The sequence below is a fragment of the Ascaphus truei genome, chromosome 2 (genome assembly GCF_040206685.1).
Source record: "Ascaphus truei isolate aAscTru1 chromosome 2, aAscTru1.hap1, whole genome shotgun sequence".
Taxonomy (NCBI): Eukaryota; Metazoa; Chordata; class Amphibia; order Anura; family Ascaphidae; genus Ascaphus; species Ascaphus truei.
The window spans coordinates 344,520,673-344,539,909 of NC_134484.1; the positions used below are offsets into that span (position 1 = coordinate 344,520,673).

The 19,237-nt window shown below is 46.5% G+C and overlaps 1 protein-coding gene and 1 long non-coding RNA gene across 8 annotated transcripts in view; one reads left to right on the forward strand and one right to left on the reverse strand.

The window, feature by feature from the left end:
- MYRIP (myosin VIIA and Rab interacting protein) overlaps positions 1 to 19,237 on the reverse strand; it is a 626,131-nt gene that overhangs the window by 101,489 nt on the left and 505,405 nt on the right. The window lies entirely within an intron of this gene.
- Positions 1 to 19,237, forward strand: part of LOC142487432 (uncharacterized) — a 25,618-nt gene continuing 6,381 nt past the window's right edge. The window contains exon 1 of the long non-coding RNA XR_012799228.1: positions 1 to 173. This is a non-coding gene — a long non-coding RNA (uncharacterized LOC142487432). The remainder of the gene's footprint in view (positions 174 to 19,237) is intronic.

The following is a 19,237-nucleotide window of genomic DNA, read 5'->3' on the forward strand; positions in this document are numbered from 1 at the left end:
TTGTATTTACCATTCTTGTAGAAGTCAAAACTGATTTGGCTGCAACAACTCGCTCCAGGAAGGCACAACAGTATCAACCATGGTTGAGGCAACCGTTGAATCCTGAATCACACACATCTCTGTGAGGCCGTCATATGGATCTGCACTGGCTTCTTCAAACAAGACGTCCGGAGGTACGTACAGTTGTTGTTTGTTTTCACATCCACATTGGTATTGGCCATATAAGTTTGGATACAGATCATAGTAGTTATGTCCATCTTGCATCTGGTCTTGATGAATGGAGGGTGCAGGTATATCAGCAGACGCGACAGTCTGTGCGGCTTCAATGTAACTGGTATTAGGCAAAAATATGCTATTTAACAGAAGATATGTTCCATGTTCCATGGTAAGTTTAAATGATGGAGCAACATGCCAACATCCATATCGTTGATCTTGCCGATCATGGACACGCTCAAAACATTCATTTGCGGATAAAGTGAATCGTAGTTTTAAAATTTCGTTGTTTGTCAGGTTCTTGGTAGTATGGATATTTCTTTTGGATCAAGTCATAGATTTGCCCCACGGTTGCCCTTTTCTCTGCCGTTGACTCGATTGCTTCATAAATCAAAAATTTGTATGATTTACGTAGATGGCTGTGCAATGTGGAAGCTTCTGCCATTTCTTCTCTCTTCAAGTGTACAGTGTCTAAGTTGAACGCATACGGATGTCTGCTGAATGTGTGAATAGTTACATGTTATCTTCGCGGTTTGTTCCAAGGTTATAATACAACCTAACAGTTATACGCCTAGGTTTTCTCCCACAAGAAATTTGTTAAAATAATTGGCTGAAATTCTTTGTCTAAGATACCCTCTTTTCAAAGGAATCGAAACTTTACTTTCGGCTTAGGCAATCAAAATGTGCAAAACAAGTTTACTCTTTCAATTAAAATAACAATGTGTGTGAAATCAGCTACAGTGCTATGATGAACAGATTTCTGCTTAAACTTTGCTAAAATTAACCATACAAACATCTCTCTCTTTGTCTGTTTTTCTGTTTTTCTCTCTCTCTGTTTCTCTCTCTGTTTCTCTCTCTCTCTTTGACTCTCTCTGTTTGTCTCTCTTGATATATACATAGATATAGATATATATATATATAAATAAATATATATATAATTAGATAAATATATATGTTGATATATATTTATATATAACTATATATATTTAACTATATATTGTGTGTGTATATATAGTATGTATATGTGTGTGTGTGTGTGTGTGTGTGTGTGTGTGTGTGTGTGTGTGTGTGTGTGTGTGTGTGTGTGTGTGTGTGTGTGTGTGTGTGTGTGTGTGTGTGTGTGTGTGTGTGTGTGTGTGTGTGTGTGTGTGTGTGTAAATATATATATAACATGCAAATGAACATACAGTAATATTTAGAGTTGCTATATATATATATATACTCTATATATAATATATATATAATCAGAATGAACAGTACAGGCCTTCATGGCTGCAAAGAGGCCTTGTTTGCTGTTAAATACAACTTCTACACAGCTGACTCAATTAGGCCCTCAAACATACTCACCCAGTAATGTTAAAAAATGTAATGAACTGTTAAGATAATTACAACAAGGCATGTTTGCACACAACAAGGCCTTCAATGTAGCAAGATATATATATATATATATATATTGTGACAGAAACCAGGGGATGGTAATAAATTCCGTATATAGGGCTCCCAGGATACTAGACAGTTTCTATCCTGTTTGGCCTGGGAGTGCAGCCTTATAATACATACACTCCATCCCACAGTTTGGCAAGCGCTGGAACTGAGGGATGAGAGATCCAGACCAGAGTTTGTCTGCTGCCTGATTTCTGTCTCCTGTCATGCTAATTAGGAATCAGGTATGAAAGACTGATTTCCTGTTTGCTCTGGTCTCCCCACAAGAGCCAGGAGGCTGGAAGGCTGCTGAACTACAGAGGGGAGAAGCCTCTTCCCCAAACAGGTTCAATCTTTCTGTTCATTTGTGTAAGACTGCAAAAGTACCATGTTTTGATGTTGGAAGTGGAAAAGCCACTTCCAACCCTGAGTCAGGGATATCTAAGTTAAGTTATCGCTCAGGTGAGCAGCTTTTGTTTTGATCTGTTTTCTGTTGTATGCACTGTGGCAGTCTCAGTGCCTGGGACTGAATAAACCAGGCATAGCCTGTTTGAAGGAACAGTACGTGACGCCTCATCATTTAACCTACCCTAAAAGACCGTGTTCTAAACAGTCCCGGACAAACGACGGAGCCCCGGAGTAAGCCGTTTGTCACATATGGTGGAGAATGCGGGCAGAGCACTAGGGGGTCTGCGGGTTGAAGAACTTTGAAAAAAAAAAAAAGTTTTTTTCATCCTCTGCAAACAAGATGGAAGACGTGGTGGGTGCGCTGGTACGCAATGTCGCTGCCCAGAAAGACGCGAATGAAACCCAGCAACAGCTGTTAATAGCCCAGCAAGAAACTAATGCAAACCAGCAGCAGACGAATGCAGCCCATCAACAGCTGCTAATAGCCCAGCAAGAGATTAATGCCAACCAGCAACAGGCGAATGCCAACCAGCAACAGGCGAATGCAAACCAGCAACAGACGAATGAAGCCCTGCAAAACGCGAATGCAAACCAGCAAGAGACAAACCGCTTGCTGAGAGAGGAGCAACAGCGGTTCGCTCAGGGCTTACAGCAGGAACTCGAGATCCTGAGGGGGACTATCAGTAACCTTCCACTGGCAGCGGCAGCCCCAGTTCCGAAAATGACCAGGGCAAGCCACTACCTTCAGAAGATGGGACCCTCGGATGATGTGGAAGCCTATCTTCTCACGTTTGAACGCACGGCACAGAGAGAGGGATGGCCAGAAGCTGAGTGGGCTGGTCTAATCGCACCCTTCCTAAGCGGCGAACCCCAGAAGGCTTACTTTGATCTAGAGCCAGCCGAAGCTAACGTCTATGCAAAATTGAAGTTCGAGATCCTCGCCCGCCTCGGCGTAACCACGGCTGTTCGCGCCCAAAGGTTTCACGCATGGTCCTTCACGATGGATAAAGCCACCCGAAGCCAGATGTATGACCTCATCCACCTCGCCCGGAAGTGGCTACAACCCGAGATCAACTCAGCCAGCCACATCGTGGAACGGTTGGTCATGGACCAGTTCTTGAGGAAACTTCCCTCTGCCTTACGCCGTTGGGTCAGTCGGAGTGACCCCCACAATGCGGATGAGCTTGTGGCCCTCGTAGAAAGGTACAATGCAGCAGAAGAGCACCCGCAACCCACAGTCGTGGAGCAACCCCACTACCCGAGGTTCCAGGACTCTTCCAGAGACGGTAAAAGGGTACCGGGGTTAAGGGGCGCTGAAGAGCGGCGACCACCTTCACGCAGCACCAGCAACAGTGGTTCGCACACTAAGGGCAATAGCCAACATGGGGAGCCGGGAAAAGGCTCTAAGTGGGACACAGACTATGTACCTAAATGTGTAAATTGTCATGAGAGGGGCCACACAGCAAAAATCTGCCCACTAAATTATGAGCCCATGCAATGCAACAGCGTGGAACCTTATTCGCTGTTGTCCCAATGTATGGGCCCTAGCCCAGAGGACCCCTTGAATAACCATCTGTGGGCATTTGTAAAGGTTAATGGTAAGAGGGTTCGGGCACTTCTTGACTCTGGGAGCATGGTCACACTAGTGTCCGAATACCTCTTGCCCATTAAGAAGAAACAGGGAAACAGTTCACAAAGAGTGGCAATTTGTTGTATACATGGGGATAATCATGAATATTCCACTGTTGATGTTTTTTTTGAAACAGAGTTTGGTTCTTTAGATTTCAAGGTGGGTATTGTACCCAAACTGGCACATGATGTGTTAATAGGGACCGACTTTCCCCATTTTCTAAAAATGTGGTCACCCGCTCAGAATAGCGCCCAGAGTTCAATAGCGGACCATAACGAAGTATTAGAAGAAACAAATCCTTTCCCTTTTTCAGAAATGGAGGTTGACGAGGGCCCAAATAAGAAGGGGGAAAAGGAGGAGTGCTGTAAAATTCCCTTCCCCATCACTACTTTGGTAGGGAATACCCCAAATCAAGATGTTGAGCAGACACTTACCACCCCAGAACCGGATAAGACCCTCGCTGACCTAGAGGTCAGTCCTGGGAGTTTTAAGAAGGCCCAGTGGGAGGACCCCACATTAGCGGTAGCAAGGGGAAATATACGGGACCAGAATAGTACTCCTGGCCAACCAGATAGGTCACTTGCTTACCCCTACTTCGAGGTAGAGAACGACCTAGTATATCGGGTTGATAAAAGGAAATCAGTTACAACTAAACAATTGTTGGTACCACGGACATTCCGTAACGTAGTATTACACCTCGCACATAGTCATCCATTGGGGGGACACCTAGGGGTGGAAAAGACAAAAGAAAAGGTTCTCCGAAGCTTCTATTGGCCTGGGGTTCTGGCAGAAATTACGAATTATTGTTCCTCATGCCCAGAATGTCAGATCACCGCCCCGTTCAAGGCGTACCGCAGCCCATTGGTACCCCTTCCCATAATAGAGGTACCATTTGACCGGATTGCTATGGATCTAGTAGGACCCCTAATAAAGTCTGCTAGGGGACATCAGCATATATTGGTAATATTAGATTATGCCACCCGATATCCAGAGGCAGTTCCCCTACGTAGCACCTCAGCTAAAAACATAGCAAAAGAGTTAGTAGTTCTGTTTTCCCGGGTCGGGATTCCTAAAGAGATTCTATCTGACCAGGGAACACCATTTATGTCCCAAGTAACGAAAGAGCTATGTAAACTCCTAAAAATCAAGCATCTCAGAACCTCAGTCTATCATCCACAAACAGATGGTTTAGTGGAAAGGTTCAATAAAACCTTAAAGAGCATGTTACGGCGGGCGGTTGATAAAGATGGGAAAAACTGGGATTGTTTGTTACCGTACCTGTTATTTGCCATTAGGGAAGTTCCCCAATCATCCACAGGCTTCTCCCCGTTTGAACTATTGTATGGCCGACACCCAAGGGGCTTATTGGATATAGCCAAAGAGACTTGGGAACACGAGGTTACCCCTTACAGAAGTGTAATAGAGCATGTTGCCCAGATGCAGGACCGCATTGCTGCAGTCCTACCCATAGTGAGGGAACACATGGAGAAAGCTCAAGAAGCACAGAGGAATACATATAATAAGGGTGCTAGGGTCAGAATTTTTTCTCCAGGTGATAGGGTACTAGTTCTGGTTCCCACCGTGGAGAGTAAATTCCTTGCTAAATGGCATGGGCCATATGAGGTCTTGGAAAGAGTGGGAGAAGTAAATTATAAGGTAAGACAGCCAGGTAGGAGGAAACCTGAGCAAATTTACCATATAAACCTACTCAAGCCCTGGAAAGATAGAGAAGTCTTGTTAACCCTAGTACCCCCAGGTACGTCAGAGAATCAAGAAACTGACCCAGAGGTTAGCATAGCTGAAACACTGTCTGTTCATCAGAAACGAGAGGTTCAGAATTTAGTGAAAAGAAACAAAGAAATCTTCTCTATACGGCCAGGTAGAACTAGCGTAATTGAACATGACGTAGTCTCTGAACCGGGGGTCCGAGTTAACCTTAAACCGTACCGAATCCCAGAGGCCAAAAGAAAGGCTATAAATTTAGAGGTTAAAAAAATGCTAAAACTAGGTGTAATTGAGGAATCCCAAAGTGGGTGGAACAGCCCTATAGTCTTAGTCCCAAAGCCAGATGGTACAACAAGGTTTTGTAATGACTACCGGAAACTAAACGCGGTGTCAAAATTTGATACTTATCCTATGCCCAGGGTAGATGAACTTGTAGAGAGACTGGGCAAAGCCCGATATCTCACAACCCTAGACCTAACAAAAGGGTACTGGCAGGTTCCCCTCACAGAAAGGGCAAAAGAAAAGACAGCCTTCTCAACCCCAGACGGCCTCTTTCAGTATAAGGTGTTGCCTTTTGGCTTACATGGAGCTCCCGCCACATTCCAAAGAATGATGGATAAAATTTTAAAACCACATGCTCGGTATGCTGCCGCCTACCTGGATGATGTGGTAATCCATAGTGAAGATTGGCAATCCCACCTTCCAAAGGTCCAAGCTGTGCTTGACGCAGTCCGGTCTGCTGGACTAACTGCTAACCCCGCTAAATGCACTATTGGTCTGGAGGAGGCCAAGTATCTGGGATATTCTATTGGCAGAGGTTTACTCAAACCCCAAACACTCAAAGTGGAGGCGATACAAAATTGGCCAAGGCCAGTTACAAAAAAACAAGTAAGGACCTTTTTGGGGTTAATTGGGTACTATAGAAGGTTTATTCCCAATTTTGCAACTAAGGCAACCCCACTAACTGACCTCACAAAAGCAAGAGGACCGCTAATGGTAAAGTGGTCCCCCGAAACCGAACAGGCCTTTAGAAGCCTGAAAGAAGCTCTCTGTGCCCAACCAGTGTTGGTCACACCTGACTTCTCCAAAGAGTTCGTAGTCCAAACCGACGCATCTGAGGTAGGGCTGGGGGCGGTACTCTCCCAGGAGTCTCAAGGTGAGGAGCACCCCATCCTTTATTTAAGTAGGAAACTAAATCCCCAGGAGAAAAATTACTCCATAGTAGAGAAAGAGTGTCTCGCAATAAAGTGGGCTGTAGAGACGCTCAAATACTACCTGTTGGGGAGAAAATTCCGGTTGGTCACAGATCATGCACCCCTTACCTGGATGTGTCAAAACAGGGAAAAGAATGCTAGAGTGACCAGGTGGTTCCTAAGCCTACAACCCTTTAAATTTTCTGTGGAACACAGGTCAGGGCACAAACATGGCAATGCTGACGGGTTGTCAAGGATGCACTCCCTAATATCCATGGTCGCTCATCCCTCGAGGTCTGAGCTGGGGGGGAGGATATGTGACAGAAACCAGGGGATGGTAATAAATTCCGTATATAGGGCTCCCAGGATACTAGACAGTTTCTATCCTGTTTGGCCTGGGAGTGCAGCCTTATAATACATACACTCCATCCCACAGTTTGGCAAGCGCTGGAACTGAGGGATGAGAGATCCAGACCAGAGTTTGTCTGCTGCCTGATTTCTGTCTCCTGTCATGCTAATTAGGAATCAGGTATGAAAGACTGATTTCCTGTTTGCTCTGGTCTCCCCACAAGAGCCAGGAGGCTGGAAGGCTGCTGAACTACAGAGGGGAGAAGCCTCTTCCCCAAACAGGTTCAATCTTTCTGTTCATTTGTGTAAGACTGCAAAAGTACCATGTTTTGATGTTGGAAGTGGAAAAGCCACTTCCAACCCTGAGTCAGGGATATCTAAGTTAAGTTATCGCTCAGGTGAGCAGCTTTTGTTTTGATCTGTTTTCTGTTGTATGCACTGTGGCAGTCTCAGTGCCTGGGACTGAATAAACCAGGCATAGCCTGTTTGAAGGAACAGTACGTGACGCCTCATCATTTAACCTACCCTAAAAGACCGTGTTCTAAACAGTCCCGGACAAACGACGGAGCCCCGGAGTAAGCCGTTTGTCACAATATATATATATATATATATATTGTGACAAACGGCTTACTCCGGGGCTCCGTCGTTTGTCCGGGACTGTTTAGAACACGGTCTTTTAGGGTAGGTTAAATGATGAGGCGTCACGTACTGTTCCTTCAAACAGGCTATGCCTGGTTTATATATATATATATATATATTGTGACAAACGGCTTACTCCGGGGCTCCGTCGTTTGTCCGGGACTGTTTAGAACACGGTCTTTTAGGGTAGGTTAAATGATGAGGCGTCACATACTGTTCCTTCAAACAGGCTATGCCTGGTTTATTCAGTCCCAGGCACTGAGACTGCCACAGTGCATACAACAGAAAACAGATCAAAACAAAAGCTGCTCACCTGAGCGATAACTTAACTTAGATATCCCTGACTCAGGGTTGGAAGTGGCTTTTCCACTTCCAACATCAAAACACGGTACTTTTGCAGTCTTACACAAATGAACAGAAAGATTGAACCTGTTTGGGGAAGAGGCTTCTCCCCTCTGTAGTTCAGCAGCCTTCCAGCCTCCTGGCTCTTGTGGGGAGACCAGAGCAAACAGGAAATCAGTCTTTCATACCTGATTCCTAATTAGCATGACAGGTGACAGAAATCAGGCAGCAGACAAACTCTGGTCTGGATCTCTCATCCCTCAGTTCCAGCGCTTGCCAAACTGTGGGATGGAGTGTATGTATTATAAGGCTGCACTCCCAGGCCAAACAGGATAGAAACTGTCTACTATCCTGGGAGCCCTATATACGGAATTTATTACCACCCCCTGGTTTCTGTCACATATCCTCCCCCCCAGCTCAGACCTCGAGGGATGAGCGACCATGGATATTAGGGAGTGCATCCTTGACAACCCATCAGCATTGCCATGTTTGTGCCCTGACCTGTGTTCCACAGAAAATTTAAAGGGTTGTAGGCTTAGGAACCACCTGGTCACTCTAGCATTCTTTTCCCTGTTTTGACACATCCAGGTAAGGGGTGCATGATCTGTGACCAACCGGAATTTTCTCCCCAACAGGTAGTATTTGAGCGTCTCTACAGCCCACTTTATTGCGAGACACTCTTTCTCTACTATGGAGTAATTTTTCTCCTGGGGATTTAGTTTCCTACTTAAATAAAGGATGGGGTGCTCCTCACCTTGAGACTCCTGGGAGAGTACCGCCCCCAGCCCTACCTCAGATGCGTCGGTTTGGACTACGAACTCTTTGGAGAAGTCAGGTGTGACCAACACTGGTTGGGCACAGAGAGCTTCTTTCAGGCTTCTAAAGGCCTGTTCGGTTTCGGGGGACCACTTTACCATTAGCGGTCCTCTTGCTTTTGTGAGGTCAGTTAGTGGGGTTGCCTTAGTTGCAAAATTGGGAATAAACCTTCTATAGTACCCAATTAACCCCAAAAAGGTCCTTACTTGTTTTTTTGTAACTGGCCTTGGCCAATTTTGTATCGCCTCCACTTTGAGTGTTTGGGGTTTGAGTAAACCTCTGCCAATAGAATATCCCAGATACTTGGCCTCCTCCAGACCAATAGTGCATTTAGCGGGGTTAGCAGTTAGTCCAGCAGACCGGACTGCGTCAAGCACAGCTTGGACCTTTGGAAGGTGGGATTGCCAATCTTCACTATGGATTACCACATCATCCAGGTAGGCGGCAGCATACCGAGCATGTGGTTTTAAAATTTTATCCATCATTCTTTGGAATGTGGTGGGAGCTCCATGTAAGCCAAAAGGCAACACCTTATACTGAAAGAGGCCGTCTGGGGTTGAGAAGGCTGTCTTTTCTTTTGCCCTTTCTGTGAGGGGAACCTGCCAGTACCCTTTTGTTAGGTCTAGGGTTGTGAGATATCGGGCTTTGCCCAGTCTCTCTACAAGTTCATCTACCCTGGGCATAGGATAAGTATCAAATTTTGACACCGCGTTTAGTTTCCGGTAGTCATTACAAAACCTTGTTGTACCATCTGGCTTTGGGACTAAGACAATAGGGCTGTTCCACCCACTTTGGGATTCCTCAATTACACCTAGTTTTAGCATTTTTTTAACCTCTAAACTTATAGCCTTTCTTTTGGCCTCTGGGATTCGGTACGGTTTAAGGTTAACTCGGACCCCCGGTTCAGAGACTAGGTCATGTTCAATTACGCTAGTTCTACCTGGCCGTATAGAGAAGATTTCTTTGTTTCTTTTCACTAAATTCTGAACCTCTCGTTTCTGATGAACAGACAGGGTTTCAGCTATGCTAACCTCTGGGTCAGTTTCTTGATTCTCTGACGGACCTGGGGGTACTAGGGTTAACAAGACTTCTCTATCTTTCCAGGGCTTGAGTAGGTTTATATGGTAAATTTGCTCAGGTTTCCTCCTACCTGGCTGTCTTACCTTATAATTTACTTCTCCCACTCTTTCCAAGACCTCATATGGCCCATGCCATTTAGCAAGGAATTTACTCTCCACGGTGGGAACCAGAACTAGTACCCTATCACCTGGAGAAAAAATTCTGACCCTAGCACCCTTATTATATGTATTCCTCTGTGCTTCTTGAGCTTTCTCCATGTGTTCCCTCACTATGGGTAGGACTGCAGCAATGCGGTCCTGCATCTGGGCAACATGCTCTATTACACTTCTGTAAGGGGTAACCTCGTGTTCCCAAGTCTCTTTGGCTATATCCAGTAAGCCCCTTGGGTGTCGGCCATACAATAGTTCAAACGGGGAGAAGCCAGTGGATGATTGGGGAACTTCCCTAATGGCAAATAACAGGTACGGTAACAAACAATCCCAGTTTTTCCCATCTTTATCAACCGCCCGCCGTAACATGCTCTTTAAGGTTTTATTGAACCTTTCCACTAAACCATCTGTTTGTGGATGATAGACTGAGGTTCTGAGATGCTTGATTTTTAGGAGTTTACATAGCTCTTTCGTTACTTGGGACATAAATGGTGTTCCCTGGTCAGATAGAATCTCTTTAGGAATCCCGACCCGGGAAAACAGAACTACTAACTCTTTTGCTATGTTTTTAGCTGAGGTGCTACGTAGGGGAACTGCCTCCGGATATCGGGTGGCATAATCTAATATTACCAATATATGCTGATGTCCCCTAGCAGACTTTATTAGGGGTCCTACTAGATCCATAGCAATCCGGTCAAATGGTACCTCTATTATGGGAAGGGGTACCAATGGGCTGCGGTACGCCTTGAACGGGGCGGTGATCTGACATTCTGGGCATGAGGAACAATAATTCGTAATTTCTGCCAGAACCCCAGGCCAATAGAAGCTTCGGAGAACCTTTTCTTTTGTCTTTTCCACCCCTAGGTGTCCCCCCAATGGATGACTATGTGCGAGGTGTAATACTACGTTGCGGAATGTCCGTGGTACCAACAATTGTTTAGTTGTAACTGATTTCCTTTTATCAACCCGATATACTAGGTCGTTCTCTACCTCGAAGTAGGGGTAAGCAAGTGACCTATCTGGTTGGCCAGGAGTACTATTCTGGTCCCGTATATTTCCCCTTGCTACCGCTAATGTGGGGTCCTCCCACTGGGCCTTCTTAAAACTCCCAGGACTGACCTCTAGGTCAGCGAGGGTCTTATCCGGTTCTGGGGTGGTAAGTGTCTGCTCAACATCTTGATTTGGGGTATTCCCTACCAAAGTAGTGATGGGGAAGGGAATTTTACAGCACTCCTCCTTTTCCCCCTTCTTATTTGGGCCCTCGTCAACCTCCATTTCTGAAAAAGGGAAAGGATTTGTTTCTTCTAATACTTCGTTATGGTCCGCTATTGAACTCTGGGCGCTATTCTGAGCGGGGGACCACATTTTTAGAAAATGGGGAAAGTCGGTCCCTATTAACACATCATGTGCCAATTTGGGTACAATACCCACCTTGAAATCTAAAGAACCAAACTCTGTTTCAAAAAAAACATCAACAGTGGAATATTCATGATTATCCCCATGTATACAACAAATTGCCACTCTTTGTGAACTGTTTCCCTGTTTCTTCTTAATGGGCAAGAGGTATTCGGACACTAGTGTGACCATGCTCCCAGAGTCAAGAAGTGCCCGAACCCTCTTACCATTAACCTTTACAAATGCCCACAGATGGTTATTCAAGGGGTCCACTGGGCTAGGGCCCATACATTGGGACAACAGCGAATAAGGTTCCACGCTGTTGCATTGCATGGGCTCATCATTTAGTGGGCAGATTTTTGCTGTGTGGCCCCTCTCATGACAATTTACACATTTAGGTACATAGTCTGTGTCCCACTTAGAGCCTTTTCCCGGCTCCCCATGTTGGCTATTGCCCTTAGTGTGCGAACCACTGTTGCTGGTGCTGCGTGAAGGTGGTCGCCGCTCTTCAGCGCCCCTTAACCCCGGTACCCTTTTACCGTCTCTGGAAGAGTCCTGGAACCTCGGGTAGTGGGGTTTCTCCACGACTGTGGTTTGCGGGTGCTCTTCTGCTGCATTGTACCTTTCTACGAGGGCCACAAGCTCATCCGCATTGTGGGGGTCACTCCGACTGACCCAACGGCGTAAGGCAGAGGGAAGTTTCCTCAAGAACTGGTCCATGACCAACCGTTCCACGATGTGGCTGGCTGAGTTGATCTCGGGTTGTAGCCACTTCCGGGCGAGGTGGATGAGGTCATACATCTGGCTTCGGGTGGCTTTATCCATCGTGAAGGACCATGCGTGAAACCTTTGGGCGCGAACAGCCGTGGTTACGCCGAGGCGGGCGAGGATCTCGAACTTCAATTTTGCATAGACGTTAGCTTCGGCTGGCTCTAGATCAAAGTAAGCCTTCTGGGGTTCGCCGCTTAGGAAGGGTGCGATTAGACCAGCCCACTCAGCTTCTGGCCATCCCTCTCTCTGTGCCGTGCGTTCAAACGTGAGAAGATAGGCTTCCACATCATCCGAGGGTCCCATCTTCTGAAGGTAGTGGCTTGCCCTGGTCATTTTCGGTACTGGGGCTGCCGCTGCCAGTGGAAGGTTACTGATAGTCCCCCTCAGGATCTCGAGTTCCTGCTGTAAGCCCTGAGCGAACCGCTGTTGCTCCTCTCTCAGCAAGCGGTTTGTCTCTTGCTGGTTTGCATTCGCGTTTTGCAGGGCTTCATTCGTCTGTTGCTGGTTTGCATTCGCCTGTTGCTGGTTGGCATTCGCCTGTTGCTGGTTGGCATTAATCTCTTGCTGGGCTATTAGCAGCTGTTGCTGGGCTGCATTCGTCTGCTGCTGGTTTGCATTAGTTTCTTGCTGGGCTATTAACAGCTGTTGCTGGGTTTCATTCGCGTCTTTCTGGGCAGCGACATTGCGTACCAGCGCACCCACCACGTCTTCCATCTTGTTTGCAGAGGATGAAAAAAAACTTTTTTTTTTTTTTTTTTTTTTTTTTTCAAAGTTCTTCAACCCGCAGACCCCCTAGTGCTCTGCCCGCATTCTCCACCATATGTGACAAACGGCTTACTCCGGGGCTCCGTCGTTTGTCCGGGACTGTTTAGAACACGGTCTTTTAGGGTAGGTTAAATGATGAGGCGTCACGTACTGTTCCTTTAAACAGGCTATGCCTGGTTTATTCAGTCCCAGGCACTGAGACTGCCACAGTGCATACAACAGAAAACAGATCAAAACAAAAGCTGCTCACCTGAGCGATAACTTAACTTAGATATCCCTGACTCAGGGTTGGAAGTGGCTTTTCCACTTCCAACATCAAAACACGGTACTTTTGCAGTCTTACACAAATGAACAGAAAGATTGAACCTGTTTGGGGAAGAGGCTTCTCCCCTCTGTAGTTCAGCAGCCTTCCAGCCTCCTGGCTCTTGTGGGGAGACCAGAGCAAACAGGAAATCAGTCTTTCATACCTGATTCCTAATTAGCATGACAGGTGACAGAAATCAGGCAGCAGACAAACTCTGGTCTGGATCTCTCATCCCTCAGTTCCAGCGCTTGCCAAACTGTGGGATGGAGTGTATGTATTATAAGGCTGCACTCCCAGGCCAAACAGGATAGAAACTGTCTAGTATCCTGGGAGCCCTATATACGGAATTTATTACCACCCCCTGGTTTCTGTCACAATATATATATATATATATACATACATACATACATACATACATACATACATACATACATACATACATACATATATATATATGACACCGCGTTTAGTTTCCGGTAGTCATTACAAAACCTTGTTGTACCATCTGGCTTTGGGACTAAGACAATAGGGCTGTTCCACCCACTTTGGGATTCCTCAATTACACCTAGTTTTAGCATTTTTTTAACCTCTAAACTTATAGCCTTTCTTTTGGCCTCTGGGATTCGGTACGGTTTAAGGTTAACTCGGACCCCCGGTTCAGAGACTAGGTCATGTTCAATTACGCTAGTTCTACCTGGCCGTATAGAGAAGATTTCTTTGTTTCTTTTCACTAAATTCTGAACCTCTCGTTTCTGATGAACAGACAGGGTTTCAGCTATGCTAACCTCTGGGTCAGTTTCTTGATTCTCTGACGGACCTGGGGGTACTAGGGTTAACAAGACTTCTCTATCTTTCCAGGGCTTGAGTAGGTTTATATGGTAAATTTGCTCAGGTTTCCTCCTACCTGGCTGTCTTACCTTATAATTTACTTCTCCCACTCTTTCCAAGACCTCATATGGCCCATGCCATTTAGCAAGGAATTTACTCTCCACGGTGGGAACCAGAACTAGTACCCTATCACCTGGAGAAAAAATTCTGACCCTAGCACCCTTATTATATGTATTCCTCTGTGCTTCTTGAGCTTTCTCCATGTGTTCCCTCACTATGGGTAGGACTGCAGCAATGCGGTCCTGCATCTGGGCAACATGCTCTATTACACTTCTGTAAGGGGTAACCTCGTGTTCCCAAGTCTCTTTGGCTATATCCAGTAAGCCCCTTGGGTGTCGGCCATACAATAGTTCAAACGGGGAGAAGCCAGTGGATGATTGGGGAACTTCCCTAATGGCAAATAACAGGTACGGTAACAAACAATCCCAGTTTTTCCCATCTTTATCAACCGCCCGCCGTAACATGCTCTTTAAGGTTTTATTGAACCTTTCCACTAAACCATCTGTTTGTGGATGATAGACTGAGGTTCTGAGATGCTTGATTTTTAGGAGTTTACATAGCTCTTTCGTTACTTGGGACATAAATGGTGTTCCCTGGTCAGATAGAATCTCTTTAGGAATCCCGACCCGGGAAAACAGAACTACTAACTCTTTTGCTATGTTTTTAGCTGAGGTGCTACGTAGGGGAACTGCCTCCGGATATCGGGTGGCATAATCTAATATTACCAATATATGCTGATGTCCCCTAGCAGACTTTATTAGGGGTCCTACTAGATCCATAGCAATCCGGTCAAATGGTACCTCTATTATGGGAAGGGGTACCAATGGGCTGCGGTACGCCTTGAACGGGGCGGTGATCTGACATTCTGGGCATGAGGAACAATAATTCGTAATTTCTGCCAGAACCCCAGGCCAATAGAAGCTTCGGAGAACCTTTTCTTTTGTCTTTTCCACCCCTAGGTGTCCCCCCAATGGATGACTATGTGCGAGGTGTAATACTACGTTACGGAATGTCCGTGGTACCAACAATTGTTTAGTTGTAACTGATTTCCTTTTATCAACCCGATATACTAGGTCGTTCTCTACCTCGAAGTAGGGGTAAGCAAGTGACCTATCTGGTTGGCCAGGAGTACTATTCTGGTCCCGTATATTTCCCCTTGCTACCGCTAATGTGGGGTCCTCCCACTGGGCCTTCTTAAAACTCCCAGGACTGACCTCTAGGTCAGCGAGGGTCTTATCCGGTTCTGGGGTGGTAAGTGTCTGCTCAACATCTTGATTTGGGGTATTCCCTACCAAAGTAGTGATGGGGAAGGGAATTTTACAGCACTCCTCCTTTTCCCCCTTCTTATTTGGGCCCTCGTCAACCTCCATTTCTGAAAAAGGGAAAGGATTTGTTTCTTCTAATACTTCGTTATGGTCCGCTATTGAACTCTGGGCGCTATTCTGAGCGGGGGACCACATTTTTAGAAAATGGGGAAAGTCGGTCCCTATTAACACATCATGTGCCAGTTTGGGTACAATACCCACCTTGAAATCTAAAGAACCAAACTCTGTTTCAAAAAAAACATCAACAGTGGAATATTCATGATTATCCCCATGTATACAACAAATTGCCACTCTTTGTGAACTGTTTCCCTGTTTCTTCTTAATGGGCAAGAGGTATTCGGACACTAGTGTGACCATGCTCCCAGAGTCAAGAAGTGCCCGAACCCTCTTACCATTAACCTTTACAAATGCCCACAGATGGTTATTCAAGGGGTCCACTGGGCTAGGGCCCATACATTGGGACAACAGCGAATAAGGTTCCACGCTGTTGCATTGCATGGGCTCATCATTTAGTGGGCAGATTTTTGCTGTGTGGCCCCTCTCATGACAATTTACACATTTAGGTACATAGTCTGTGTCCCACTTAGAGCCTTTTCCCGGCTCCCCATGTTGGCTATTGCCCTTAGTGTGCGAACCACTGTTGCTGGTGCTGCGTGAAGGTGGTCGCCGCTCTTCAGCGCCCCTTAACCCCGGTACCCTTTTACCGTCTCTGGAAGAGTCCTGGAACCTCGGGTAGTGGGGTTTCTCCACGACTGTGGTTTGCGGGTGCTCTTCTGCTGCATTGTACCTTTCTACGAGGGCCACAAGCTCATCCGCATTGTGGGGGTCACTCCGACTGACCCAACGGCGTAAGGCAGAGGGAAGTTTCCTCAAGAACTGGTCCATGACCAACCGTTCCACGATGTGGCTGGCTGAGTTGATCTCGGGTTGTAGCCACTTCCGGGCGAGGTGGATGAGGTCATACATCTGGCTTCGGGTGGCTTTATCCATCGTGAAGGACCATGCGTGAAACCTTTGGGCGCGAACAGCCGTGGTTACGCCGAGGCGGGCGAGGATCTCGAACTTCAATTTTGCATAGACGTTAGCTTCGGCTGGCTCTAGATCAAAGTAAGCCTTCTGGGGTTCGCCGCTTAGGAAGGGTGCGATTAGACCAGCCCACTCAGCTTCTGGCCATCCCTCTCTCTGTGCCGTGCGTTCAAACGTGAGAAGATAGGCTTCCACATCATCCGAGGGTCCCATCTTCTGAAGGTAGTGGCTTGCCCTGGTCATTTTCGGTACTGGGGCTGCCGCTGCCAGTGGAAGGTTACTGATAGTCCCCCTCAGGATCTCGAGTTCCTGCTGTAAGCCCTGAGCGAACCGCTGTTGCTCCTCTCTCAGCAAGCGGTTTGTCTCTTGCTGGTTTGCATTCGCGTTTTGCAGGGCTTCATTCGTCTGTTGCTGGTTTGCATTCGCCTGTTGCTGGTTGGCATTCGCCTGTTGCTGGTTGGCATTAATCTCTTGCTGGGCTATTAGCAGCTGTTGCTGGGCTGCATTCGTCTGCTGCTGGTTTGCATTAGTTTCTTGCTGGGCTATTAACAGCTGTTGCTGGGTTTCATTCGCGTCTTTCTGGGCAGCGACATTGCGTACCAGCGCACCCACCACGTCTTCCATCTTGTTTGCAGAGGATGAAAAAAAACTTTTTTTTTTTTTTTTTTTTTTTTTTCAAAGTTCTTCAACCCGCAGACCCCCTAGTGCTCTGCCCGCATTCTCCACCATATGTGACAAACGGCTTACTCCGGGGCTCCGTCGTTTGTCCGGGACTGTTTAGAACACGGTCTTTTAGGGTAGGTTAAATGATGAGGCGTCACGTACTGTTCCTTTAAACAGGCTATGCCTGGTTTATTCAGTCCCAGGCACTGAGACTGCCACAGTGCATACAACAGAAAACAGATCAAAACAAAAGCTGCTCACCTGAGCGATAACTTAACTTAGATATCCCTGACTCAGGGTTGGAAGTGGCTTTTCCACTTCCAACATCAAAACACGGTACTTTTGCAGTCTTACACAAATGAACAGAAAGATTGAACCTGTTTGGGGAAGAGGCTTCTCCCCTCTGTAGTTCAGCAGCCTTCCAGCCTCCTGGCTCTTGTGGGGAGACCAGAGCAAACAGGAAATCAGTCTTTCATACCTGATTCCTAATTAGCATGACAGGTGACAGAAATCAGGCAGCAGACAAACTCTGGTCTGGATCTCTCATCCCTCAGTTCCAGCGCTTGCCAAACTGTGGGATGGAGTGTATGTATTATAAGGCTGCACTCCCAGGCCAAACAGGATAGAAACTGTCTAGTATCCTGGGAGCCCTATATACGGAATTTATTACCACCCCCTGGTTTCTGTCACAATATATATATACATACATACATACATACATACATACATACATACATACATACATACATACATACATATATATATATATATATATATATATATATATATATATATATATATCTTGCTACATTGAAGGCCTTGTTGTGTGCAAACATGCCTTGTTGTAATTATCTTAACAGTTCATTACATTTTTTAACATTACTGGGTGAGTATGTTTGAGGGCCTAATTGAGTCAACTGTGTAGAAGTTGTATTTAACAGCAAACAAGGCCTCTTTGCAGCCATGAAGGCCTGTACTGTTCATTCTGATTATATATATATTATATATAGAGTGCTAAACTAAAGGCATTGATGTGTGTAAGCAGGCCTTGTTGTAATCATATTCTAAGTTAAATACAGCTGAGTGAATTAGGGGCTCACTCATACTGATACTATAATTGTAGCAAGTGTCCTAACATTTATATCTCATTAACACAAGGCCTGTTTGATGACAACAGTGGCAGATATATATATATATATATATATATATATTTATCAGTTAATATATATATATATATACTAGCTGAGAGACCCGGCGTTGCCCGGGATGTAATTTTGGGGGGGGCGTACGACAGGGTTAGGCTCCCCCCCCCCTTGACAGCTAGGTGGGTGACTGAGTTGACTGAGTGTATGGGTGACTGTGTGGGTGGGTGACACTTGACTGAGTGGGTGGGTGGGTTGGTGACTGAGTGGGTGACTTTGGGTCGGTGACTGGGTGGGTGACTTTGGGTCGGTTTGACTTTATGTCGGTTTGACTTTGGGTCAGTGGGTGGGTCGGTGACTGGGTGACTTTTTCAGGGTCGGTGACTGGGTGGGTCAGTGACTGGGGTCGGTGACTGGGTGGGTCGGTGAGTGGGTGGGTGGGGTCAGTGACTGGGTGGGTGGTTTTGGGTGAGACTGGGTGGTTTTGGGTGAGACTGAATGGGTGGGTGAGTGTGAGACTGAATGGGTGGGTGAGTGGGAGACTGAATGGGTGGGTGAGTGGGAGACTGAATGGGTGGGTGAGTGGGAGACTGAATGGGTGGGTGAGTGGGAGACTGAATGGGTGGGTGAGTGGGAGACTGAATGGGTGGGTGAGTGGGAGACTGAATGGGTGGGTGAGTGGGAGACTGAATGGGTGGGTGAGTGGGAGGGTGGATGAGTGGGAAACTGAATGGGTGGATGAGTGGGAAACTGAATGGGTGGATGAGTGGGAAACTGAATGGGTGGATGAGTGGGAAACTGAATGGGTGGATGAGTGGGAAACTGAATGGGTGGATGAGTGGGAAACTGAATGGGTGGATGAGTGGGAAACTGAATGGGTGGGTGAGTGGGAAACTGAATGGGTGGGTGAGTGGGAGACTGAGTGGGAGACTGACTGGGTGGGAGACTGACTGGGTGGGAGACTGACTGGGTGGGAGACTGACTGGGTGGGAG